This window comes from Bos grunniens, chromosome 10 (assembly GCF_055505025.1).
Source record: "Bos grunniens cultivar Pamir isolate PY7600 chromosome 10, Bosgru_T2T1.0, whole genome shotgun sequence".
NCBI lineage: Eukaryota > Metazoa > Chordata > Mammalia > Artiodactyla > Bovidae > Bos > Bos grunniens.
The window spans coordinates 89,142,035-89,169,240 of NC_141174.1; the positions used below are offsets into that span (position 1 = coordinate 89,142,035).

General features: G+C 47.0%; 1 protein-coding gene across 5 annotated transcripts in view; it reads left to right on the forward strand.

Annotated features, from left to right (window-relative positions):
• Window positions 1–27,206, forward strand: part of MEGF11 (multiple EGF like domains 11) — a 400,952-nt gene that overhangs the window by 46,178 nt on the left and 327,568 nt on the right. For 2 of the 5 annotated variants that reach the window (XM_086322954.1, XM_086322955.1), the window contains one exon: window positions 7,841–8,114. The exons of the other annotated variants lie outside the window; for them this stretch is intronic. The gene's annotated coding sequence lies outside the window, so the exon portion shown is untranslated. The remainder of the gene's footprint in view (window positions 1–7,840; window positions 8,115–27,206) is intronic. 5 annotated transcript variants of the gene reach the window in all.

Here is a 27,206-nt window from a genome sequence, read left to right on the forward strand (position 1 = left end):
GAGGAGAAGGGGACGACAGAGGATGAGATGGTTGGATGGCATCACCGACTCAATGGACACGAGTTTGAATAAGCTCTGGGAGTTGGTGATGGACAGGGAAGCCTGCGTGCTGCAGTGCATGGGGTTGCAAAGAGTTGGACATGACTGAGCGACTGAAGTGAATTGAACATGTCCATTGATTTGACGGTGCCATCCAACCATCCTAGGTGCTCAGTATTTGGAGACTTGAGGACTTTTGGCTGTGGTGCTGCTACTGTCCTGCTTTTGTGACTTTGCTTTTAAGATTTCTTTTTTTTTTTTTTTTTTGATGTAGACTATTTTTAAAGACTTTATTGAATTTGTTACCATGTTCCTTCTCTTTTACATTTTGCTCCCGGTGGCCATGAGGCATGCTCCTTGTCCAGGAATTGGGCCCTCACCCCCTGCATTGGCAGTCCAACCACTGGACTGCTAGGGAAGTCCCTTGCTGTGTGACTTTATATATATTGCTCCTCCTCCCAGTTTCTCTTCACCCATAAATTGGAGGATTGTTCTTATCGCTGAGATCTTGTTCAATTTTAATGAGCTATGATCTTAAGTAACTAGTTGGTTGATTTTCCTTATTCACTAGCAAGGGGTCAGAGAAAGCAGGAGAGGCTGAGGGGGCAATTTTTTGAGTTTTAATTTCAGGTCCGAATTAGCTATTGATGGAAGTGTTAGTCACTCAGTTGTGTCTGACTCTGCGACTCCATGGAGTGTCGCCTGTCAGGCTCCTCTGCCCATGGGGTTTTCCAGGCAAGAATACTGAAGTGGGTAGCCATTCCCTTCCGGGGATCTTCCTAACCCAGGGATTGAATCTGGGTCTCTTGCATTGCAGGCAGATTCTTTACCATCCGAGACACCAGGGGCCAGTTCTCCTCTAATGTAGGGTTTGCAAGCTTTGCTTCCCATCACTTTTCCTTCTTGCCCTTTCCCCTGATCGTGCAAAACAGCTTCTTGGCCCTCTCTAGCTTTGCCTTATGCCCCAGGATATGCATGGCTGGGAAGTGGGGCTCACCCCGCTCACAGAGTCTGGCCTGCCCTCCCTTCAGCTGTCTGGAGAATGCAGCTCTTGTTCCCTCTGGACACCTCTTGCATCCTGTGGTTTGAGGTAACCTGCCTGAGCCTCTACTTGAGTCCTGATTCTTCCCCTGTGGGCTGAGGGGAGTCCCTGGCAGTGGGGACTCTGATCTGGTGGCTGCCTCAGTCCATCTGCTAGCAAGCCTCTGGGAACAGTCCCTGCCATGGGGACACTGTGTTTGTGGGTTGAGACCAGGCAGAGAGCTGGCAGTCAGGGGTGGGGGCGGGAAATGCTGTGTTGTTGGGGGGCAGTGTGCCAAGAGGAGGAAAAGGTCTGTAATTACCTTGATTACTGGGCTTCTGGCAGAGTGCAGGGCCAGCCCAACCTGGCTGCAGGGCTCTGTGGGCTGAGGATTTGACAGTGTTAGAAGATACCCTCCTTCACCGTCTCCCTTTCCCTGGGGGCCTGGGACAGGGAGGGCATCCTATGGCTTCCCCTTTGCAGGCAGTTCCCCTGGACACACCAAAGCTGTGCCACTGAGGACAGGAGAATGTGGAAGACAGCTGTGAGCTGGTGAGCAGGGTGAATCTGGCAGTTGTACACCAAGCCTGTGGTTCTGGGTCTTGGTGTGGAAGTGCCATGTGTGATGAGTATCCTCTGACCCAGGGGTCCCCAACTCCGGGATCTAATGCCTGATGGTCTGAGGTGGAGCTGATGTAATAATAATTGAAATAAAGTGAATCATCATGAAACCACCCCCACCCCCTCGTTTGTGAAAAAATTTTCTTCCATGAAGCCCGTCTGTGGTGCCAAAAGGGTTGGAGACTGCTGCTCTGCTCCGCTGGGTCTCTGTCTGCCTCTCTGCCTTCTGCATTGCCCCTTGTATCCCCCACACACATCTCTGCCCTTCTGTGCCCCACTCTGTGCGTGGAGTAGCTCCGTTTGGCCTGGGCCCTTGGATTTCTGCTTTCTGGTTGGGTTTGGCCAAAGCAGGCTCCTGTGGAAGACTGGGGAGTGGAAAGAGAGAGAGATGGGGGGTGGGTTCTTCCTGACTCCCTTCCTGCCCTGGGCTTCTGCCAGGGGCCGTGTCCCTTCACAACTGCAGTCCCTTTCTCTCTAGCTCCTATCACTCATTCTTCACTTTGTTCCTTCAAAGTGACCAGTTATCAGGGTGGTAATGTCTTCCTACCATGGCGAATCTCTGAGTGTTTTATCTAACATTCCATGTGGATTCCTATATCCTACCCTCACCTGTGTAAATAGTCCCTTTCAGTAACCTCTGCTCAGTTAAACACTTCTGGGTGGAACACAATGGTCTTTTTGAGTCGATGTATATTTGGGGAATATCTGTGTTTTTATTTAACCATGCTGCATGTGAAGATCTTTGTTCCCCAAGCAGGGATCGAACCTGCCCCTATGCAGTAAATGCGAAAAGTCTTTACCACTAGACGGCCAGGGAAGTCCTGGGGATATGTGATTTTGTTTTGCTAGGCCTGTGCCCTGGGTCTGTAAAGTGATCAGGGTCCTTAGGGCAGTGAATCAGCATGTTTTTCTCTAACTCTGCTGGCAGGAGGAGTTATATAAGGAAGGGAATATATCCTGGCATTTTGAGTATTCCCAGAGGAAGGGAGGAACTACTTCCATATGGCTCCCTTATGGACCATGTGGGTCAGGAGAGTGTCTTACCAGCATTGTGGTCAAAATATTTGACAGTTAGTACATCATAGCATCAACCAATCAGAATGAGGCATTGACCAATGGGAACAGGTTCCTGATCGAAAGTGAAAGTCGCTCAGTCGGGTCCGGATCTTTGCGACCCCAAGGGGTCCATGGAATTCTCTAGGCCAGAATACTGGAGTGGGTAGCCTTTCCCTTCTCCAGGGGATCTTCCCAACCCAGGGATTGAACCCAGGTCTCCCGCACTGTGGGCGGATTCTTTACCAGCTGAGCCACAAGGGAAGCTGTTCTTGAGAGTCCAGTACAAATGTTGGCCTGAACACAGCTGATTAGGCTAGTTTAGTCAAGGTACGGAACATTTCCAAGGCCACAAGGATCCCTCATGCTGCTGTTTTATAGTTACACCTACTTCCTTCCTACCCCCAGCCCCTCACTGCATGCGCGCTAAGTCACTTCAGTTGTGTCTAACTCTTTGCAACCCTATGGACTATAGCCTGCCAGGCTCCTCCATCCATGGGATTTTCTAGGGAAGAATACTGGAGTGGGTTTCCATGCCCTGCTCCAGGGGATCTTCCTGACCCACGGATCGAACTAACATCTCTTAAGTCTCCTGCTTTGGCAGGATTCTTTACCACTGCGCCACCTGGGAAGCCCATTATATGTACATAGTTTATCATTTTTCCAGTTTGAGTGAAATATAGACATCTTATTTCCCTTTCAGTTCAGTTCAGTTCAGTCGCTCAGTCATGTCCGACTCTTTGTGACCCCATGAATCGCAGCACGCCAGGCCTCCCTGTCCATCACCAACTCCCGGAGTTCACCCAGACTCACGTCCATCGAGTCAGTGATGCCATCCAGCCATCTCATCCTCTGTCATCCCCTTCTCCTCCTGCCCCCAATCCCTCCCAGCATCAGAGTCTTTTCCAATGAGTCAACTGTAACTCCTCATTTATAATAATAAATATTTCCTCTACACATATTTAATGCCAACTTAACTTAAAGAGTATACAAAACCTTTGCTTCTATGTAGATCCATTCCCCTTCTCCTTTGTGCTGTTATTTGTTATATAAATTACATCTTTATACATTGTGTGCTCATCAACATGGGTTTATGATTATTGCTTTATACAGTTGTCTTTTAAATCATATAGGAGAAAAAAGTTGCAAACAAAAATAGATTTAAACTGTTTTTTTGATTTTATTTTTTAATTACATTCCCATTACTTATTTTGTAACTGGAAGTTTGTACTTCTCGACCCCTTTAAAACTGTCTTTTATCTTACCTATGTACTTACATTTAGTGATGTTCTTTGTATACTCTTCTTCCGTTTCAGCTCAGAAGACTCCTTTTAGTATCTCTTATAGGGCAGATTTGCAAATGATGAGTTCTCTCTGTTGTTATCCGAGAATGTCTTAGTCTCTTCATTTTTCAAGGGAAGTTTTGTTAGGTATATAATTCTTTGTTGATAGTCTTTTTCCTTCAGCATTCTGAATATATTATCCCACTGCCTTCTGCCCTCTGTGGTTTCTTATGAGAAAATAGCTGTTCTTATTGAGGACCCCAAGTAATGAGTTGCTTTTCTCTTGCTGTTTTCAAGAGTGTCTCTAAACATTTTCTGATGTGTCTAAGTGTAAATTTCTTTGATGTCATCCTACTTAGAGTTTTTTGAGCTTCTCAGAAGTGTAATATTTTTCATTAAATTGGGGAAGTTTTCAGCCATTATTTCTCTCTATATTTTCCTGCCCTTTTCTCTCCTATCATTTTTGGAGTTCCATTATACATATATTGATATGTTTAACAGCGTACCACAGGTCTCTGGGTTCTTGACATTTTTCCCCATTTTTTTTTTTCCCATGCAGACTGGATGGTCTCAATTGAATTATCTTCAAGTTCTCTTATTTTCTTCTGCCTGCTCAAATCTGATGTTTTTTCATTCCAGTTATTTCACTTTTTAACTCTTGAAGTTCTATTTGATTCATTTTTATGATTTCTGGCTGCTTTCAAAGTTGTTTTTTTTAAATTTTTAGTTTTCAGAAGCTGAATTATTATGCACCTTGAAGTGGATTTCTTTAGGTTTATCTTGTTTGGGGTTCGATCTTGAATGTATGGGTTTCCCAGGTGGCTCAGTGGTAAAGAATCCGCCTGCCAAGCAGGAGACATGGATTTGATCCTTGGGTCAGGAAGATCCTCTGGAGAAAAAAATGGCAACCCACTCCAGTATTCCTGCCTGGGAAATCCTATAGACAGAGGAGACTGGAGGACTACCGTCCATGGAGTCACAAAGAGTCAGACATGACTTAGAGATTAAACAGCAGGAACAACAGTGTGAATTTATAGATTGTGTCACTTGGTGAATTTGGGATGTTTAGTCTATTTTCTATCTGTTGTTCATATTGGGTAATTTTTATTGTTCTATCTTCCAGTTTACTGATTTTTTTTTTCCTTTGCCTTGTCCATTCTGCTGTTAAGTCCATCTGCTGGGATTTTTATTTTACTTATTGTTTTTCAATTTTAAAATTTCCATTTCATTCTTTAAATAGCTTCTATTTTTTGAGGCTTTTTATATTTTCATTTGCCTCAAGTATGTTCATAATTCCTCAAGAAAACATTTTGATTTTCTTTGTTTTATTTTATAACAAAACATAATGATTGTTTTAAACTGTTTGTCATATAATTCTAATACCACTGTCATTTTGCAATTGGCATCTGTTGATTATTCTTTTTCATTGTTTGGGATCTTCCTGGTTCTTGCTATGGTGAGTGATTTTTTTTTTTTTTTTAATTGAAACCTGGTCATTTTCATGTTATGTCATGAGATCCTGGGCCTTATTTATACCTCTGTTTTAATTAGCTTTCTCTGACAACTCTCTGGCAGGGAAAGTAGGGATTCCTGCCTTGTAAATATCAGGTAGGGTTAGAAGTCTAGATTTGGCCCCTATTGACACCTAAGGGTAGGGGTGGGTTTTTGTTCCTGCTGGGCAGCAGTGGGACTTCTGGCTCCCAACATGATCTTCACTTGTTCTACAAGGGGCAATTTGTTACCAGCTGGTAGGGATAAACATCCTGGCTGCCTACTTAGCCTTTTTGACATTATCCCTATGGTGGAGGTGGCACATTGGAGTGCTTTATTATAATCTTGCAAGGATGGAAGTTTAGGCTCCCCACTTAGCTTCTGCTGATGGGGCCCACCAGTTGGTGTTTGGCTGGCGTACAGTGGGTATGGTTTAAAAGTTTCCTGCTTGCTTGACTGCCTTCTTCCTGGTCCTTTGGCTGAGAGAGCAGGCTTTTGTTAGTGCTTGCTGTGTATGCACCCAGTGGCAATTCTGGGCTCCTGGTGTCTTCAGTTCCAAGTCTGGGACATATAAGGCCAAAAAAAACCCCAAGGAATTCATGATAGTGTGTGCTTGTGAACTCACTATCATGTGAGGTCTTGAAGTTTCTAGTTGTTCTGGCATTTTCTTTTTATTTTTCACAATCTTCTTTGTTTTGCATATAGTGTCTGGGGTTTTCAGTTGTACTTAGCAGGAGGAATAGGGGGAAATACACTTACTTTATCTTCCTGTAAGAGAAAAATTCTTAAATTTTGCATCTCATTGCCACACACTAGGCCAACCCTCTTAACCAAGCAGGGGAGACGCAAAGAAAGGACAAGAATGAATGTTTATTGAGGACCCACAGGGTGTTATGTGTTTCTACGTGTAGAAGTTGATTGAGTTCTCACAACTTAGTCTTGATGGTTTTATTATTCCTTCTTTATAGATAAGAACAATTTGAGGCTCAAAGAAAATAAGTTTAGGGAGAGAGGAGGGGCTGAGCTGACCTTGAACTCAGTCTCTCCAACTTTGGTGCAGGTGCCCTTGCTACCAGAAGTCACTCAGCAGCTAACATCTGGGTTTGCCACTGGCAGCATGAGGCCCAGAAGCATCCTTTGGGACTTTTTTTTCCTGCCTTTTAAATGGTACCGATGAACCTATTTGCAGGGCAGAAGAGTGGTGCAGATGCGGAGAATGGACTTGTGGACCTGGTGGGCGAAGGAGAGGGGGACAAATTGAGAGAGTGGCATTGATGTATGTACACCACCACGTGTGAGACTAGACGGCTAGTGGAAAGCTGCCGCACAGCACAGGGAGCTCAGCTCGGCGTTCTGTGATGACCTAGAGGGGTGAGATGGGGTCAGGCGGCAGGGAGGCTCCAGCGGGAGGGGGCATCTGCATATGCATAGCTGACTCATGATGCTATAAGGCAGAAACTAACACCACATTGTAAAGCAATTTTATGCCAAGAAAAATTAACAATAAAAATGAAATAATTACTAAATTCTACCCCTACCTTATAAACTTAAAAAAAGCATTTTTTAAAAACTTTTTATTATGAAAATCTGCAAAGGTACAGAAAATTGGAGATAGTAGTACAATAAAAATCCATGGACTACAATCAACATTCAACAATTGTTAACATTTTTCTATGTTTGCCTGATCTATTATCTTTTTCATGGAATCATTTTAAAGTAAATGACAAAATCATGATATTTACTTCTAATCATGTCAGCACAATTTCCAAAAAGGCCCCCATATTTTTTATATATTATAAGAATAATATCACGACTAACAAAATTAATAATATCTAATGTGTTCTAATGCCCAGTTCATATTAAAGTTTCTCTGTTGTCCCTCAAATGTCTCTTATAGTTGTCTTTTTTTCCCAAACTAAGCTCCAGTTAAGAATTGTGTGTATCTGTGGTGACCTTATTGGGAAAGAAATAAACAAGGAGAGGATATATGTATGTGTATAGCTGTACAGTTGAAACTAACACAACATTGCATAGCAACTATACTCCAATAAAAATTAATAAATTTCAAAAAAGGACTGTGCACAGTTGCAGTGCTTGTTTGCTCTCTTTCTCCTGTTTCATCTGGGCAACTGTTCCTAACCTTGAAGAGTCTTGTTTTGGTAAATTTGGATAGAGTGAGAGGAAAGAGCAGAGGTGATTGGGGTCAGAACCGGGACTGCTTGACTTGTTTCCCCCTGGAGTCAGAATTCTCCTTGGGATCATATCCTTCTTGTAAGCGGGTAAGTTGTGGCGCAGGAGAGGGTCCAAGAAGTAACCCTTCGTGTATTCACAGGACATTCAGGACAGCGAGCCCCTAAGAGCCCCACCTCTTCCTTCATCACCAGTTTCAACTAGAAGACCATAAGCTGAATCCTGCTGCCTCTTGAGAAACCAGATGGAGTGGTGGATGCAATGCAAAGTGATTTTCCCCTCTTGCTGCAAAAGATTCATGCTCCACAAGCACTGCACAGAGGCCCGTGTGTAAGGCAGACCCTCAGAATCAGTGGATCCGCGTTCAGATCTCCACCAAGGTCTCGGTGGTGCTGCCCCACTGGGCATTGCAGGAGGTGCTTTGGGAGTGCTGGGGGTGGGCAGAGGGGCAGGGGGTCGAGATGCGTGGGAAAGGGGGCTGGTGTTTGCAAGTCAAGGCTCTCAGAGCCCCTCTCCCTGTGGCATGAACTGAGGGTGGGGTTTTTTCCAGTCATGAGTGGGTTTGGGCTGGGCTAGGGGTGGAGGCTGTCTTGCAGCTGTCTTGCATGGCCAGATGCTTCTGGTCAGTTCTTTCAGGCCCTTGAGGGTAGAAGGATCAGGTCATCAGGGCTGGAGGAGAACGGCATCTTCCTCTGTCACTGTTCACGTGTGCCCTTCAGGCGTATGCTCCGGCACTAGCTGTGCCAGGCAGCCTGCCTCTGATGGGACACTCGCCTCCCCTTGGGGACCAGAGCTCCCGGGGAGAGAACACAGTCTGGCAGCCAGTCCTGAAGGAAAGCCGACCACAGTTACCAAGGGAAGCTTCCAGAAAGGGAAGGGCTCCTCAGAATCCTGTACTGGTTGAACCATTGGGGATGGGGCAGGGGATGTTGCTGCCCAGACACTGAGGAGAGAGAGAGGGCAGTTGGGGAGGGCCAGAGGCAGACGCTGTGAGGCCAGGGATGCCCTGGGGAGGTTGGGAGGCTTTAGGGGGCTGTCTGCCAGGCAGCTGCAGTTTGCTCTCTTCCTTGAGGGGCAGGAGCACACCCTCCTTTTCACTCTGGCTGCGGGGCTGTTATGAGGAGAATAGGACTTGACCTTAGTGTGGAAGGACACAGCACCCACTCACCGCAGGCATGATTGCTCTCCATTGCCAGGAAATATTTTATTGTAAAAGTGCAGAGGTCCATTTGGGCTGCCAGGAAGCTGGCACTGGGCTTTGATTGCTGTAATGGCTGATGGCTGTGCTGAAGACATGTGTGTGTGTGTGCCTGTGGTGTGTGTGTGTGTGTGGCGTGTGTGCACATATTAGTGCATGTGCGTGTGGTGAGTGTGTGAGTGTGCATGCTTGTGTCGTGTGTGTCTGGTGTGTGTGTGCATGTGTGCACACTTGTGTGGTGTTGTCCATCATGTGTGTGGTGTGTGCCCATGTACACGAGAGCCTCAGCACTTACAGTGACTTTGGCCCCCATCTGCCATGACACTTTGCACCCCACTGGCATCAGTGTTAAGGTCTGGATGTAGGTTTTTAACCATAGGAAACATTACAGGGTGTTAAGGGCATCCTTCAGAAAAACAGTGTTCGGGCAGGGAGTGTTTGCCTTCACTGCAGAATAACATAAGTTCTTTTGTACAGGCTTCCCTGCTCCTTAAGCATCAATGGTTTGTTTTTTCTTTTTTAATTGGAGTTTGGTTGCTTTACAATGTTGTGTTAGTTTCTTGCTGAACAGCAAAGTGAAACACTTATATGAATACACATATCCGCTCTTTTTTAGATTTCCTTCCTCCCCATCAGTTCACAGATCCTTGAGTAGAGTTCTCTGTGCTCTACAGTAGGTTCTCATTAGTTATTCATTTTATACACAGTTGGCTTTACGTGTCAATCCCAACCTCCTAGTTCATCCCACCCTCCCTTCCCCACTTGGTAACCATAAATTTGTGCATCAGTGGTTTTCACAACCCTTCACAGCCCCCCATCATCCATAAACCCCCTCAGACAGCTCTGCTTGGCCTCAGCACCCCTGGGCTCTGTGGGATTGCTCTGATCTTTTTCTTTCTGGTGTCTCCTACCCTGAAGAGGTCTATCCTCCCCGCCCCTTTCTGAGGGCAGCTACAGGGTGGGGGCTCCTTCCTAAGTCTTGAAACAGCCTCTCCAGGCCCCACTTTTAGTCTGGAGGAAGAAAGGGAAGCAGGGAAAGATAAGAATGGGGGAAGGGGAGCTGTGTCCCTGAGGTTAAGGCCAGGAGGAGGAAGGGGCGAAAGAGTGAAGAAGGACGGATGCGCTGGGGTCAAAGGCAGGTGAGTGAGGAAGCGTGGGTTTTATTGGGGCCCCAGGAGTTGCCAGTGTGGGTTACCCAAGGTGTGAGGGCTTCTGTTTGGGCTTGTAATGGGACACCAGGTGCTGCCCCTTCAGAGACTCTTTTTTTAAAATACTTATCTACGTATTGTTTTGGCTGTGTCAAGTCTTAGTTGCAGCCTGTAGGGTCTGTATCATGAGGGATCTTTTGTTGCCGTGGGCAGGCTCTAGAGTGCATGGGCTCAGTAGTCATGGCGCACAGGCTTAGTTGCCCCGTGGTATGTGGGATCTTAGTTCCCCAACCAGGGATCAAACCCACAACCCCTGCATTGCAAGGCAGATTCTTTAACCACTGGACCATCAGGGAAGTCCCCAGAGACTCTTCTGACCCCAGGTGGCATGAAGGCCATTTGGTCTTGACCACAGCCCCCTCTCCGATGAGGTGTGCACCCAGGGCAGCCCAGCCCGCTGGTCTCGGGTTTGTGCCTAAATACTTCTTTGGCAGAGGGGAGGCTGAGGGATGTGTTGGCTCTCAGCGTAGGGATAAGACCCCAGCCAGGACTCTGTAGAGGCAAACTGGGACCTTAGGGCTGGAAGGAGGCTCCATGCAGGAGTCCAGACTTATCACTAGAACTTTGAACCTTTTGGCCACCTTCAGCCATTTCACCCACCCTACTGCCCCCGCCTCTGGGCAACCATCAGTCTGTTCTCTGTACCTATGAGTTTGGTGATTTTTCTTTTTAAAGTCCCACATATAAGTGAGATTGTGAAGTATTTGTCTTTCTTTTTCTGACTTATTTCACTTAGAATAATGCCCCTAAGGCCCATCCATGTTGTCACAAATGGCAGGATTTCCTTCTTTTTTTTTTAATGGTTGAATAATACTCCACTGAATATACGTGTGGCATTTTCTTTATCTGCTCATTTAGTGATGGACACTTAGGTTGTTTTTCCATTTTTCAGCTATTGGGAATTATCTGCAGTGAACAGAAGCGTGTAGATATCTTTTCAAGACAGTGCTTTCATTTCCTCTGGATAAATACCCTGAAGTCTACTTTTTGGATTGTGCGGTGGTTCTATTTTTAGTATTTTGAGGAACCTCCATTCTGTTTTCCATAATAGCTGTACCAGTACACACTTCCCACCAACAGTGCACAGGGTTCTCTTTTCTCCACTTCCTTGCCAACAATTGTTATTTCTTGTCTTTGTGATAATAGCCGTTCTAACAGGTGTTAGACCTCAGTGAGGTGTTATCTCATTGTAGCTTTGATTTGCATTTCCCTAATGATTAGTTATGTTGAATATCTTGTCTTGTACCTGTTGGCCATTTGTGTGTCTTCTTTGGAGAAATAACACTTCACATAGATTTTGAGTCCTGCTTTTGTACTTGATCTTATAGCTTGAGGATTTCTTCAAGTTATTAGAAATTTCTGGGAAAATGGCTGCAAAACAGACTTATCTTGTACATATACTGTAATTTTTCCTCCCAAACTCTACCGATAGGTATTTATTTATTTATTTCCTGTTTATTTATTTTACTTTATAATATTGTATTGGTTTTGCCATACATTGACTTGAATCCACCATGGGTGTACATGCGTTCCCCATCCTGAACCCCTCTCCCACCTCCCTCCCAATCCCATCCGTCTGAGTCATCCCAGTGCACTAGCCCTGAGCACCCTGTATCATGCATTGAACCTGGACTGGCAATTAGTTTCACATATGATAATTTACATGTTTCAATGCCATTCTCCCATATCATCCCGCCCTTGCCCTCTCCTACAGAGTCCAAAAGACTGTTCAATACATCTGTGTCTCTTTTGCTATCTTGCATACATGGTTATCATTACCATACTGATAGGTATTTAGATCGTTTCTAGTTTGGACTACATTATACAACATTTTAAGGGACCTTTTTATACTGTTGGTATGTTTTGACTATTCAATTACCCACTTAAGTACCAGTCTGGGGCTTTGAGCTGGGCTGTGGTCCCAGGGACAGGGACTGGGTGTGGGAGCTCCTAGGACTGGCCTGAGAAGAGAGGGTCCAGGCCCTGCTGATGGCCAGTGAGTATACAGGGGCTTCTGAAACACCATGTCTAGGAGACTGGGTAGGGAGCAAGTCAGAGATCTGAAGGAGACAGGAATAGAGTGGAGATTTGAGACAGGTAGCAGCCAGAAAAACACCCAGGCAGTAGGGCTGGGGGTGGGAAGCAAGGAGGGATAGAAAAGAGGGTAAGGGATGGGAGGCTATTTCCAGCAATGGAATCCATGGTGTTTGAATGCCGAGGCTTCCCTGGCGGCTCAGATAGTCATGTGCTCAGACGCTTACTTGTGTCCGTCTCTTTACCACCCCACAGACTGTAGCCTGCCAGGCTCTTTTGTCTATGGGATTTCCCAGGCAAGAATACTGGAGTGGGTTTTCAGTTCCTCCTCCAGGGGATCTTCCCAACCCAGGGATTGAAACTACGTCTCTTGCGGATTCTTTACCACTAAACATTCTGAAGGAGATCAGCCCTGGGATTTCTTTGGAGGGAATGATGCTAAAGCTGAAACTCCAGTACTTTGGCCACCTCATGCGATGAGTTGACTCATTGGAAAAGACTCTGATGCTGGGAGGGATTGGGGGCAGGAGGAGAAGGGGACGACAGAGGATGAGATGGCTGGATGGCATCACTGACTCGATGGAGGTGAGTTTGAGTGAACTCCGGAAGTTGGTGATGGACAGGGAGGCCTGGCGTGCTGCGATTCATGGGGTCGCGAAGAGTCGGACACGACTGAGCGACTGAACTGAACTGAAACCCACCTGGGAATTCCCAGATGGTAAAGAATCTGCCTGCAGTGCAGGAGACCTGGGTTCAATCCCTGGGTTGGGAAGATCCCCTGGAAAAGGTAATGGCTACCCACTCCAGTATTCTTGCTGGAGAATTCCATGGACAGAGGAGCCAGGCAGAGCCGTACAGTCCATGGGATCTCAAAGCATCAGACATGACTGAGAAACTAGCACTTTCCTAAGAAAAGTGTTGGGTTCCACTCTGACATATATAAATTTATTAATAAAGTATATATATGTGCTGCTTGTCAATGTATATACTAAGTATTAAATAAAAATTATTTTTCACCTTTTAGGTAAATAATATAAATAGATTTAATTTTTTTTCCCTTGAAAACAGTGGGTCACTCTGTTCACTCCTCTTTGGAGAACACCCACCATGGAGGGGCAGGAAGCTGGGCCAGGGCCATGCAGAGGGTTGCTGGGACTCAAAACCATGAGGAGGACATCTAGATGGAGAGGAAAGGGCCCTTGGGTGGGTTCAGAGTCACACTCAGTGGGTTACTCCTGAGATGGTTATTTAACATTTTTACATGGGATTTGAAAGTCAGTATTCATGGTGAGCTTCAGGCTTGCTGATGACATTAAGATCATGTGGGTGAGGGGCTCCCCTGGTGCTTCAGTGGTGGGGGGGTGGCTGGGTTTGATCCCTGGTCAGGGAACTAGATCCCACATGTCACAACTAAACATCCTGTGTGCCTCAACTAAGACCTGGCACAGCCAAATTAAAAAAATAATAATAAATATTTAAAAAATGATGTGGGTGGTAAAATACTAAGATGGGAGCAAATAAACTGTAGGGAAAATTGAAGAACTTTATGAGAGATCAGAGAAATGGTAGATGAGGAACAAAGTGAGCGAGAATAAAGGAATATATTTAGCAGTGGTTTCCAACCTGGGGTCTCTTTAAGAAGTATTTCCAAAATTTCAAAAAGAGCTCCCTCCTACCCTGCATTGAACATCCGTGCATGTTAAGAGACCATTTTCTCTGCTTTTATCTGAAACACTGTTAAGTTCACATGGCAGGTAGTTTCATGCTGATCAGAAGCTCTGGACTTATGAATGTCTTTGATTAATTTAAAGTTGGAAAAACTATTTTAATTATTTCTTGGCAAGATTTCTTGAAATCCAGAGGACTTGTTGAAGAGAGGGGCTCAGATGGAATTGATAAAAGGGGTTCTTATGGGAGGAAATGTTGAATTCTTGAAGGCTGATAAGATGTGAGACTCTGAGCTACCCATTGGGTCACAGTCAAGGACAAAGGCATTTTGAAGACTTGATAGGTGTAATTAGAACCTAAAAACACCAGCTCAATGAGAGACAATGGCCCAAAAGACAGAGAAAATTTACGTTTAATGAATCTGGAGATGAGACTGCATATACTGTCCTACTGAGAAGACAATGCATTGAGTTGTCAGATCAGACTCTCATGAAGCAGAGGTTTACCCAGTATCAAAATGTATGAATAATTTCAAGAATACAGGAGGCATGAGTGAAACAAGGAGAGCTGTGGGACCATTAAAGCAACCCACTAAGTCCTCTTTCATCACCTTGGGACATGATCTGCCCTGATTTATATTTGAGGTCTCTAAGAGCTGTATGTCAGAGAAGGCAATGGCACCCCACTCCAGTACTCTTGCCTGGAGAATCCCAGGGACGGGGGAGCCTGGTGGGCTGCCGTCTATGGGGTTGCACAGAGTCGGACACGACTGAATCGACGTAGCAGCAGCAGCAGCAAGAGCTGTATGTAACTACATTGCTCCCACAGAAGGCAACTATTTTGGCTTTGAAATATCTCCACTTTATACTCAGTTACATAGCTTAGGTGACAAAAGGGATCCATGCTCCATAAGTTCATAGATTTCTGTATTTATTTACCATAAGCAGTACTACCTTGTGTGTGTGCTAAGTCGCTTCAGTTGAGTCCTACTCTTTTCGACCCTATGGACTATAACCCACCAGGCTCCTCTCCCCATGGACAGGAGAGTCCATGGGGATTCTCCAAGCAAGAATACTGGAGTGCCATGCCCTCCTCCAGGGGATCTTCCTCGCCCAGGGATTGAACCTGCGTCTTTATGTTTGGCTGGCTGGTTCTTCATCCCTAGCGCCACCTGGGAAGCCAAGCCGTACTAGACACCCAGGTAAACCAGGTACGTATGTTAAAAAACATTCTGTAGGTAAGGACTCACTCCTAGTAAACACCATCAGTTTATTGCCAAAGATGTGTCATTAGCCTATCTCCTATGACGTTTGACCAGTTGTCTTCTTTCTTTCCCAGGAGGTACCGCCCCTTCTCCTGCCTACCGTTTCCTTCCCAGCAAACCATTTCAAACCACGATTTGTTTACAGTTGCCGCAGGCAATAGTTCAATTGTTTCTGGTTTTCGACCCCTTAGTTCCTGGTTGAAAGCAGTTGGGATGAAGGCTACACTTTAGGAAAGTCACAAAATAGCCATTCTTTCTATTCCAGACCCTATCTTCATCAAGAAGGTAAACGTTTTATTTTTACTATGTATTTATTTATTTATTTTTGGCCATACTGTGTGGTTTGCAGGACAAACCTGGCCCTCAGCTTTGAGAGCTGGAGTCCTAACCACTGGACCCACCAGGAAATTCTCCTAGTAAACTTTTTAAACACGAATTTGTTACGGGTGTCTCCTTAATAGTAGAAGCAGTGTTAGCTGCCCAGTCATGTCTGACTCTTCGCAACCCATGGACTGTAGCTTGCCAGGCTCCTCTGTCTATGGAATTCTCCAGGCAAGAATTCTGGAGTGGGTTTCCATTCCCTTCTCCAGGAGATCTTCTTGACCCAGGGATCAAACTCAGGTCTCCTGCATTGCAAGTAGATTCTTTACCATCTGAGCCACCAGCAGAGCCCCTATGGGTCTCTCCTTACCACTGCTTAAAACCCTTCAATAGCTCCCATCCCTCTTTAGATCATATTCCAAATCCTTAAGATGGGCTTGTATTGTCTGGTATCTGCCTGCCTTTCCAGCTTCATCTCCCACCGCTGACTCTTCCCCTGAGCTTCATCTACACTTACCTTATTTTAGTGTTCTGAATAGTGTTCCCTCTTGTCCCAGGCCTTTGTCCATACTATTTCCTCTGCTTGGAAAGCTCTTTCTGCTACCTACCCTTCTCTGGTTAATTCCTGCTCATCCTGCCTCTCACAGCTTGTACTGATGTCTCTTGGGACTCACTTCACATCGCACATCGTTTCAACCCCACATCGTACTCTAGCCCCAGTTATTCCAGACAGGCTTTAACCAGCTTTACCCAGATGTGATCTGACAGGTCTCACCTTGGCCCATTCTGCATGCCTCTCACTTCCTGTCCCAGGACTTTCCTGACACTGAGGCGAGAGACTCCCAAAGCAACTTGTTCACTGCTGATTCTTGACCACTAGCGCCACCTGGGAAGCCAAGAAGTACTAGACACCCAGGTAAACCAGGTACCAGGTAAACTGAGGCACGTCAGGCTGGGAGCTCTTTCAGGGCAACATGGGGTCTCTCATTCTAGCAGAGTGTTCCACGAGGGCAAGAGGTTCTTCACACAGGGAGCTCCCTGTAACAGGGCCTGTGTCTCCCCCATCACACAGGGAGCTCCCTGTTGCAGGGACTGTGTCTCTTCTATCAGACTGGCATCTCTGCAGGCAGGTCCCTTGGCTCCCCTGTGACATGGACCCAGTTGGTGGTAGTGGCAACTGATTTGCACCACTGTCCTTTCACTGGGATGTGAGAAGCAGGGATGATCATTTTTAAAGTCAACTCCTTTCCAGATGAGAAAAGCCATTTCTTTTCAGAAGCAGCATTTCTTAGCCTTTGAGTCAGTCTTATTTTTTTTTTAATGTTTATGATTTAGTTATTTGACTGTCCCAGGTCTTTGTTGTAGCACACAAGATCTTCGATCTTTATTGTAGCATGCGGGATCTTTAGTTGTGGCCTGTGAACTCAGCTGCAGCATGCCAACTCTTAGTTGCAGGATGTGGATCTAGTTCCCTGACCAGGGATCAAACCTGGGCCCTCTGCACTGGGAGCATGGAGTCTTAGCCACTGAACCACCAGAGGAGTCCCTGGGTCTGTCTTTGGATCAGGAAGCAGTGGAGGAAACAAACAGAAGTCCATGGCATCCTTTAAAGACAGAGGGCTGCGAGCAGGCTCCAGCAGTAATGCACAGGGTCGGGGGCCTGGGGTTCTGCTCTAGCAGAAGTTCACCGGCTACAGCTCAGCACTTTCCTGCCCGAAGGGGAGAGAGACTAGGATCACAGTCAGGAAAGGAAAACGGCTCTCTTAAGAGGAGCGGTGCTGCCCCAGGCTTCGGGGTCAGGGGTTGCGCACGAGCCCAGGGGTTCTGAGAGCCTGGTGGGATGAGGGATGTCACAGTTCAGGCTTGCCCTTACCCCTTCCTCCTTAAGCTGAACTTGTTTCTCTCCTGTGGTCTCAGGGCTCTGCTTTGTGCTTCAGAATCCTTTACACTCATCATCCTCTGAGGTCAGTGGACAGGAAGTATCCTTCATTTTGTTTATGAGAAACTGAGAATCAGGGAGATTAAATAACGTCTTGTGGTATATACAGCCAGGAAGGGGCAGAACAGGGATCAGAGCACTGAGGCTCATGCATTTCCTCCATCCTGTCATCCCCAAATACCAATAGCAAGGATGAAATCATAGACTCATTTGATGTTTGTAGTATCTGAAGAGGCAGGCAGGTACAGTGGAAAGGCCCCCATGCTGAGAATCAAAATGTTTTTACCTACGAGTCAGTGGTCTTAGGTGAGTCATTTAGGATCACTAAACTCAGCTTCCTTGTCTCAAAAATGATCGCCTTCCATGCTTTAAAGGGCAGCTGAGGGGCTCGCCTGATATGATGTGGTGGTTAACAGCCCTAAGGCTGGAGGCAAATCCTAGCTCTTTTACCTTCTAGCCAAGTGACCTCAGGCAAATCATGTAGCCTTTTTAATGTCCGTTTTCTTTTCTGTGCGTGACGAATGCTCATTCGCTTCAGTCGTGTCTGACTCTGTGATTTCATGGACTGTAGCCCACCAGGATCCTCTGTCCATGGGATTCTCCAGGCCAGAACACTGGAGTGGGTTGCCATTACCTTCTCCAGGGGGTCTTCCCGACCCAGGGATTGAACCCACGTCTTTTATGTCTCCTGCATTGGCATGCAGGTTCTTTACCACTAGCGCCACCTGGGAAGCCCCTTCTCTTCTGTAAACTGGGATAATGATAAAACCTATATTCTAGGATTGTTATGAAGATTTTAGTATAATGCCTTTTCCAGAGGAAGCCCTAAACATTTGTTCAACTGCTGTTCAGTAGATCTTTTTTTTAAAAAATTTTTATTAGAATATAGTTATTTTACAGTATTGTGTTGTTTTCTACTGTAGAGCAAGGTGAATCAGCCATATGTGTACATATATCCCCTCTTTGTTTGGATTTCCTTCCCATTTAGGTCACCACAGAGCACTGAGTAGAGTTCCCTGTGTTATATAGTCGATTCTCATTCATTATTTATTTTATACATAGTCATGTATATATGGAGAAGGAAATGGCAACCCACTCCAGTGTTCTTGCCTGGAGAATCCCAGGGATGGGGGAGCCTGGGGGGCTGCTGTCTATGGGGTCGCACAGGGTCGGACACGACTGATGCGACTTAGCAGCAGCAGCAGCAGCGTGTGTATATACGTCAGTCACAATCTCCCAGTTCATCCCACCCTCCCAGTAGATTTTATTAAGAGTGTAACCCAGGCATCAGCTGGAGTCTCCCAGGTCCTTGTGATCTAGATAAGAGATGCTCTAATGCTCCTCCCATGCTCTCTGCAAGATGCGTTGGAGATGACAATGGTATACAGGTCACCTGAACTGGGTGGATGACTCAGTCTGAAGCCATTTAGAAGTGAGAGATTCTTACCCCTCATGACTCCTAGGCCTCATCTCATCTTGCCTTTCTCTCTTATAAAGCAGGCAATAGTCTTCCCCTGGCGCCGTCTCCATGGCGTCTTCTCATGGTGCCCCTCTGCGCTACCGCCTCTGTGGTTGCCTGGCTTCAGTGTCCTCGGACCCTTAGGGACCAGGTCTCACAAGCAGTATATCAAAGGCTTTTCTTCCCCTAGAGACAGTTCCCTCCCTAAGAGGGATTCTGGTGCCAGCTGTTAAGATAATGGATTTTTCCATTCAACTATGTGATGCAAAGCATCAATTCAAACCCTAGTGTAGGAGCTTAGAGTCAGGAGGGACCTTAAACATCAGCTGAATGCTTTGTGCTTAGGCCTTGACGGAGTGTCTATAATAAATTAAATGACCACTCCAAAGATCAGGACTTCCTCCAGCCTGGGCTTAGACAGGGCTGTGGTCCCGCTGCAGGACAGAACAGCAAAATAGGATTTTATGTTTTGGGGGTACAGTTAAAACAGTAAAACTGCTCTGGTTCTCTATCCAAGGCAGCCCTCCATCTCACCCCTGGCCTGGTTTGGGGGGCAGAAACTACTTTTCCTCCATCCCTGGAAGCCCCACAGGCCAGTGGTAAAATCTCCCCTGTGAATGCTCAGTATGTTAGATTGGAATACAATTGAACCAGGAAAGACAATAAATAAGCCAATTTATTTTATCTCACCTGCTTGGAGTTGGGGGTCCTTCTCGCACTGAAACAAGCAAATTTATGCAAATGATATGCAAATAAGACCCTTCCTGGATTAACAGAAAGGAAATTGATGCTCTGGGTAGAGCCCAGGGCCTGGCACTGCATAGGGTGTAATGTGAATCGAAATGTGCCACGCAGGGTGGGTGAATGGAGTCCCCTGGGGATGGAGTGAATGTCCTCAGCTCCAGAATCGGGTGGGAGCTGACCAGTCATCTGGAGTGGTGTCCCTCTAGGAGGTGGGTCCAGGAGGGGAAAGGGCCTTGCAGGGCTTTGCGGGAGCACCGGGCTCCAGGCCTGGGTTTACTGCTCACCAGCTTTGTAAGCGCGCACCTAAACCCTGAGCCCGGTCCTTAGCCTCTCCCGTGTGTACAATACTGGGCCCTTGGGTGGGTGTGAGGATTAGACAAAAATGAGAAAGCGCTTTGTCAACCGTGAAATGTGACACCCACATTAATTATGTTTCCTGTGCTCCCCTTGCTCACTGTCATTTGTGCCCCTGCCCAGCGCTCCCCCACTGTTCTGCGCCCCCTCCAAGACCAGATGTTTTGCAACTTTGATTCTCTTGGCTTCTCTAGTGCCGGAGGATTCTGCTTAATCCTTCCTGCTTGACAGAACACAGGCGACCTATCTCCCTGGGAGAGTTGGGTGGTAATTAGGTTAAATAATTTAAAGTAACTTTTAATTTTTAAATAATTCTAATTTGCATTCGCGCAACTTACTTTTCCTCTCTCCCCATTCCTCTCCCCACCCCCACCGCCTTCCTTGTCTTACTTGGTCGTTTATTTATTTAAAAGTTTGGGGTATTTTGATTGGTTATCAATTTGCTCCTAATGGCAGCTGGCCAGTTTGACTTGAATAATCACAGATTGTAAAGCAAAGGCAGGAGGCAAAATCTGCTGACTTAGAAGCATCTGAAAGGCAGCTCTGCCCAGTCCAAGAGTCCCTCTCGGGAAAGGGAAATAAAGGGGAAAAGTACAGGCGCTTAACTTGCAGCGTTCTGCCAGGGAGTTCTCCGTGGAGACTGTGAGAAGCCGGGTGCGTGCCTGCGCAGCCCGCAGGGGAGCAGGGGTCCTGGAGTCCGAGGACTGCGCTCAGGTCCCTGCAGGGCCTCGGGCAAGTCGGCCGCTCCCTCCTGGCCTTGGGCTCCGCATATGTCTAATGGGTGTACCCGCACCTTGCCCTCGGTGGGCCGGTGTGAGGCTTCAGCAGGCACCTGTGTTTGGAAGGTCTCGCAGGCTCTGATCACCCAGTGGATGTTGGCAGCTGTGGGAACAAAGTGATTTGGGATCTTTGGGACGGACTGGAGAGAGCTGAGAACTTGGCAAGGTCTTTTTCTTTCTTCCTTTCTTTTTAAAAATTGTAAATGCTCATAGATTTTTATTTTTTTTAATTTTTATTTGGGAATTATTTCAGATTGATAGGAAAGTTACAAGGATCAAGGTTAACGTTTTACCACTTCTGCTTTCTCCAACTCACACTGGTTCACACTCTCTCCCGCCCGCCTCCCTCCCAGCTCTGGTTCTAAACTGTAAGCGCTTTTACCCCCATTTGTTAATGCCTGGAGACAATTTTGTTGTCACACATAGGCCGGAGATGGGTACCATTGGTATCTAGTTGGAAGAGGGCAGGGACGTGTCACACATCCCAGGATGCATGGGACAGAGGTCCCCTCACCCCTCTGCACAGAATAACCCAACCCAGAATGCCAATAGGGCCGAGGCTGAGAAGCCCTGTCCTGTGTGTGTGTATCGGAACTGTTTGATAGTTGCTGCTATACCCCTTAATATTTCTTGTTTTAAACAGTATTTTTTAAAAGTTTTTATGGGAGTATATTTGCTTTACAATGTTGCGTTAGCTTCTGCTGTATGTCAAAGTGAGTCAGTTATACATATACACATATCCTCTCTCTTTTAGATTTCCTTCCCATTCAGGTCACCACCCCTTAATATTTCAATGCATATTTCCCCAAAGCAAGGGCACTCTCTTAACATAACCATAGCTCAGTTATCAAAATGTCACAGAAGTGACATTGATATAGGGAGGCTTAGGTTTGACGCTGGCTGGAGTCTTCAGGGAGCTTGTGGGACTTGGTGTAAAGGGCAGAGAACATGGAAGTGAACAGAAGCTTGGGCTCTGGTCTGTTGAGATCAAGTCCCATGACCCTGGAAAACATTTTTTTTGTGATTTTCCTTCCTGTAAACTTGGATTGACAGTGGTGCCGTCGCCCTGCCAGGGCTGTAAGTGAGGTGCAATGACCGGAGAGGAAGTGCTTTGTGTGTGAGTACACAGGACTACTTGGGACTTCCAAGAGGGTGCAGTGGTAAAGAGTCCACCTGCCAATGCAGGAGATTCGAGAGATGCGGTTTCCATCCCTGGGTCAGAAAGATCCCCTGGAGAAGGAAATGGCTACCCACTTCAGTATTCTTGCCTGGGAAATCCCATGGATGGAGGAGCCTGGCGGGCTAGAGTCTAAGGGCCTACAAAAGAGTTGCACAGGATAGAGCGACTGAGTGTGAGCACACACGCACACACACACACACAAGACTACTGTAACATCACCAGCTCCACCCGGAGCCTTCTTGCCGGCATCATCAGAGGCTGGGTGTGAGGAGCAGCCTCCCTCGCCCTGGTCCCTGATCGTGAGACTGCAGTTGACAGACTTCCACCTTCAGGGGCAGAACAGTGGATGTGCCCCAGTGGCCAGTGGACCAGGCTTCCGTGTGTGTGGAGGAAGGGGACACACACCTGGGAGGGCCTGCTCTCTCTGCCCTGCCAGAGGAGAGGAAGGGAAAAGAAGGGGCTGCACCACCCAGGCTCTGAACATAGAGAAATGCTTGGCCAGACATGTTCCTAGATTCCACTGTCTCTCCAGAACATGCTTCCTTTTTCACTAAAAACGTCCTTTGTAACCTCTCTGCTGGAATTGTCCCAAAACAATATATTTTAGGATTTGGAATTGGAAAGAAGAAACAAACATTTATTAACTGCTTTCTATGGGCCATCAATTTCTTATATTACAGCTTATTTTTCATTCTCCCATGTACCTTGTGAGAAAGATAGTAATTAAAACATTTGTTTGGAGAGGAAAATGGGGCTCAGAGAGGTTAAGGAACTCATCCAAGGTCACACAGCTGGTAGGTGGCAGAACTGGGATTAAAATGTTGATGGGATTTACATCAAAGCTGGTGTTGCCTCCAGTTTAAGCCCTGGCTCAATCATCACTAGCTCTGTGACCTTGGACAAGTTTCTTAACCTCTCTGAGCCCCCGTTTCCTCTTTTGTAGAAAGGTGATAATTATGTCTGTCCTAGCTGCCAAGAGAGAAAGTGCTTTGTTCATAAGTTAGCATTTTGTTATTAGCTTGAGGGGAATTCACCTTTGGGTTTGTTTCATTCCCTAATACTTGGTGAGTGGGAGGAGGCTCAGCAGGTAATTGACTTAACAGAGTCAGCACCACTCAGTGATAGACAGCCTGGTCGCTCAGTGATGGAGCCAACAGCACATCCATAACCAGATACACGCAAGGGAGCCCATGCCTTTCCTTAAGATTGATCTCCCACTATGTGTAGAGACCTGGTCTGCTCCCTGACCTCCTGCCCTCTTTCTGGAAGCTACTTTCAGTGACCTGTAAACCTTCAGAAAATAATGCCAGCTACTTTATCACAGAGGCCAGTTCTGATGGCTTGTGGCAGAGAAGGGATGCCTCAGGATTGCCGTCCTCTGTGACTTTGGGCAGCTGCTCAGGGGAGAGAGGGCTGTTCGGCAAGCCAGGGGCAGACTGGACGGAACCATTGCTGACTGCCCAGGGGGGTCAGCTGCTGCTCCTCCAAAAACTCTGGGCTCCCGGCCCTCAGGGGCAGCTCACCATGGATCACTCTCCTTGCCTCCTAGAGGGTCTGTGCTGGGAAATTCCTTCCCTTCCCTCTGTGACATCTCAAGCGGTGGGGCAAGTCTGAGAACTATGGAGCCGTGTCAGGAGTGCCCTCTCAGGCTTGGGTCTGCGCGCATATGCATCTCATTCATGACCGAGTCTCCCTTGAGCCGGGCAGAGTGGAACCTTCTGAAGAAAGGTCAGAAGATTAGCCCCTCAGACGCCCCTCTCTCCCGCAGCTGCTGAAGTGGTCCTGACACCTGGAGAGGATTTGGGTAGGACCAGACCGGCAATGGCACCCCACTCCAGTACTCTTGCCTGGAAAATCCCATGGATGGAGGAGCCTGGTGGGCTGCAGTCCATGGGGTCGCTAAGAGTTGGACATGACTGAGCGACTTCACTTTCACTTTTCACTTTCATGCATTGGAGAAGGAAATGGCAACCCACTCCAGTGTTCTTGCCTGGAGAATCCCAGGGATGGGGAAGCCTGGTGGGCTGCCATCTATGGGGTCGCACAGAGTCGGACACGACTCAAGCGACCTAGCAGCAGCAGCAGACCGTAGGTGCTAATGGGAGGGGGTCCCACGGTGGAGAGAAGCTCAGGGGTGGGAGTGGGGGCTGCTTGGGTTAGTCTCACCACTTGGGGTCTCACGATGCCTGGCTGTTTGACCAACCCTGGGAGCCCTGTGTGTGGCCCCCCACCTCTTTAATTCCTAGGGCTCTTCAAGAGTCTCTGCAACCTGGCTCTGCTTCCAATGAGCCAGTTTACCTGGTGCCTGGTTGCTGACCCACTGCCCCCTGCCCTTTGTTCCCTATGAGGTACCCATTTCTCTCCTCGTGTCTCTGCTCCTGTCCCCTCTCTGACCATCACCCCCTCTTTGGGGGGCCCCCTCTGATCCTCTGAGTCTTTGCTCTCGATGGGGAGCAAGTCCCAAGGCTTGGCTGCCTCATCTCCACGGCAGTGAGCCTGCCTGGCCCGAGGGGACATTTGTAGAAGTCCAGATCGTCCTCTGCAACTTATCTTCTTTCTCTCACTGACCCTGCCAGAGTTTGGGATACAAGCCCAAAAAGAAAATGATTATATCCAAACACAGTGATGTTGAAATTGTGAAAAGAAAAAAAGCCCCCCAAAGTGAATATGCTGTTTGCTTTATGCAAAGCGTGCTTTGAAAGGAAGATTAAAGATTGGCTTGGACATGAGGGAGACCTTTCAGATCTCTCCGGTCTCCACTGGGCACATCATCGGATCACCTCCGCAGAACTTGAGATAGCAGGGGCCCACAAGGGGCCATGCCCCAATACTAGACATGTCTTTGCCCAGGGATGGCACAGGCCCTTTAGGAGCATTCACTAAACATTCAGCAACTGAGTATTTATGGTTCACCTCCTGTGTGTCAGATGCTGTGTTAGGTGCTGGGCAGAGAGGTGAGCAAAATAGACGTGGTGCCCCCTCCCTGGGCTCACAGTGCAGAGAAGGGACGGACCTCGGTCACGCTCTCACACTAGGGATGGTGTGGTGGCACACTGGACCGTGTGCTTGGAAGGAAAGGAACATGGTTCTAGGAAAGTGTAGAGCCGAGAAACTGGTCTGGATGGTGGCGGCAATGTAGGGGAGGCCAGGGGAGAGGCTGAGGAAGACACACCTGAACTGGGACTAGAGGATGTGTGGAAATTCACTGGGCAAGAGGGATCGGGGTGGGGCAAAGAGTGTTATGGACAGAGATCCACAGTGGGGGCAAAGATATGATATAGCTTATATATGGAATCTAAAAAGAAATGATACGAATGAACTTATTTACAAAACAGAAATAGACCCACAGATATAGAAAACAAACTTACGGTGATGAAAGGTGTAGGGGAGGGATAAATTTAGGGATAAAATTAGGAGTTTTGGATTAACATATATGCACTGCTGCTGCTGCTGCCAAGTCACTTCAGTCGTGTCCGACTCTGTGGGACCCCATAGACGGCAGCCCACCAGGCTCCCCCGTCCCTGGGATTCCCCAGGCAAGAACACTGGAGTAGGTTGCCATTTCCTTCTCCAATGCATGAAAGTGAAAAGTGAAAGTGAAGTTGCTCAGTTGTGTTCGACTCCTAGCGACCCCATGGACTGCAGCCTACCAGGCTCCTCCATCCATGGGATTTTCCAGGCAAGAGTACTAGAGTGGGGTGCCATTGCCTTAACCAACAAGGACCACTGTATAGCACAGGGAACTCTACTTAATATTTTGTAACAACCTGTAATTATTTTTAGGGAAAAAAAGTGTGAAAATCTGAGACTTCCCTGGAAGTCCAGTGGTTAAGGCTCTACGCTTCCAATGCAGAGGGCATGGGCTTAATCCCTGGTTGGGGAGCTAAGATCTCACATGCTATGTGGTATGGCCCAAATTCTTTTTTAATTAAAAAAATGTGAGAATCTGAGAAGTTTTATATATATATATAAATCCCAGATAGCGCTAGTGGTAAAGAGCCCACCTGCAAGAGATGTATGAGATACAAGTTTGAGGCCTGGGTTGGGGAGACCCCCTGGAGAAGGGCATGGCAAACCACTCCAGTACTCTTCCCTAGAGAATCCCATGGAGAGAGGAGCCCGGTGGGTTACAGTCCAGTTCAGTTCAATTCAGTCACTCAGTCATGTCCGAGTCTTTGTGACCCCATGGACTGCAGCAATGCCAGGCCTCCCTGTCCATTACCAATTCCCGGAGTTTACTCAAACTCATGTCCTTTGAGTCAGTGATGCCATCCAGTCCGTAGGGTTGCAGAGAGTTGGACATGACTGAGCAGGATGGAATCAGAGCATGATTCCTAAGCAGACTTGGGGGTAGATGTGGCCCTGGAGCTCAGGTGGGAGCCTGGGAGGAGACAAAGGGACGGGTTCCAGCCATGAGAGCCTTGGCTAGCTAAAAACTGTCCCACTCAGCTTGAAATGCAAACACAGCATTTTCAGTGTGGTGGGTGGAGAGGAGGGCACAGATCCTTTTTGTTTGCTTTCAGTTTTGCTGAAGTACAATTGATGCAGAGTAAACTGCATATATTTGGAGTGTACAGTTTGATGTTTTGACATGTGTATACATCTGAAAAACCCATCGCCACAATCAAGATAGTCAATATATTCATTATCCCAAAATGTTTCCTTTGTGACTCATCCATCCCCCAGGCCCATGTCCCAGCTCTGTGGTTACAGAGCTGCCTTTTTTCATTATAGATGAGTATGCATGTTCTAGAAGTTTATATAAATGGGAGCATACATTATGATAATGTACTCTTTTTTGCCTGTCTTCTTTCATGAGCATAATTACCTTGAAATGTATCCATATTGGGCATGTAGGTTCTTCCTTGGACTTTGCTGCTCATTTTTTATCTTAAGTGAATCTCCTAAGCCCTGGCAGCTCAAATTGGGGTCCAAGGACCTGCAACATATTCATCGGGAGCTTGTTAGCAATGCAGAACCCCAGGCCCCACCACAACCCTACTTGCTCAGAACCTGAATTTTAACAAGATCCTCAGGACTCTGGTGAAGAATCCACCTGCTAATTCAGGAGACATGGTTTCCATCCCTCGGTCGCAAAGATCCCCTGGAGGAGGGCATGGCAACCCACTCCAGGATTCTTGCCTGGAAAATCCCGTGGACAGAGGAGCCTGGCAGGCTACAGTGCATGGGGTTGCAAGAGGTGGACCTGACTGAGCGGCTGAGCGTGCACGCACACAGGGCACTGGTCTGCATGTTAAAGTTTGAGAAGCGCTGTCTCATGCTCTCTGGCCCTCAGTTTCTTTATTTTCCTTGTGGACTGCAGGTGTGAGAAGTTGAGTTGCGTTAATTGCACTCAGTTA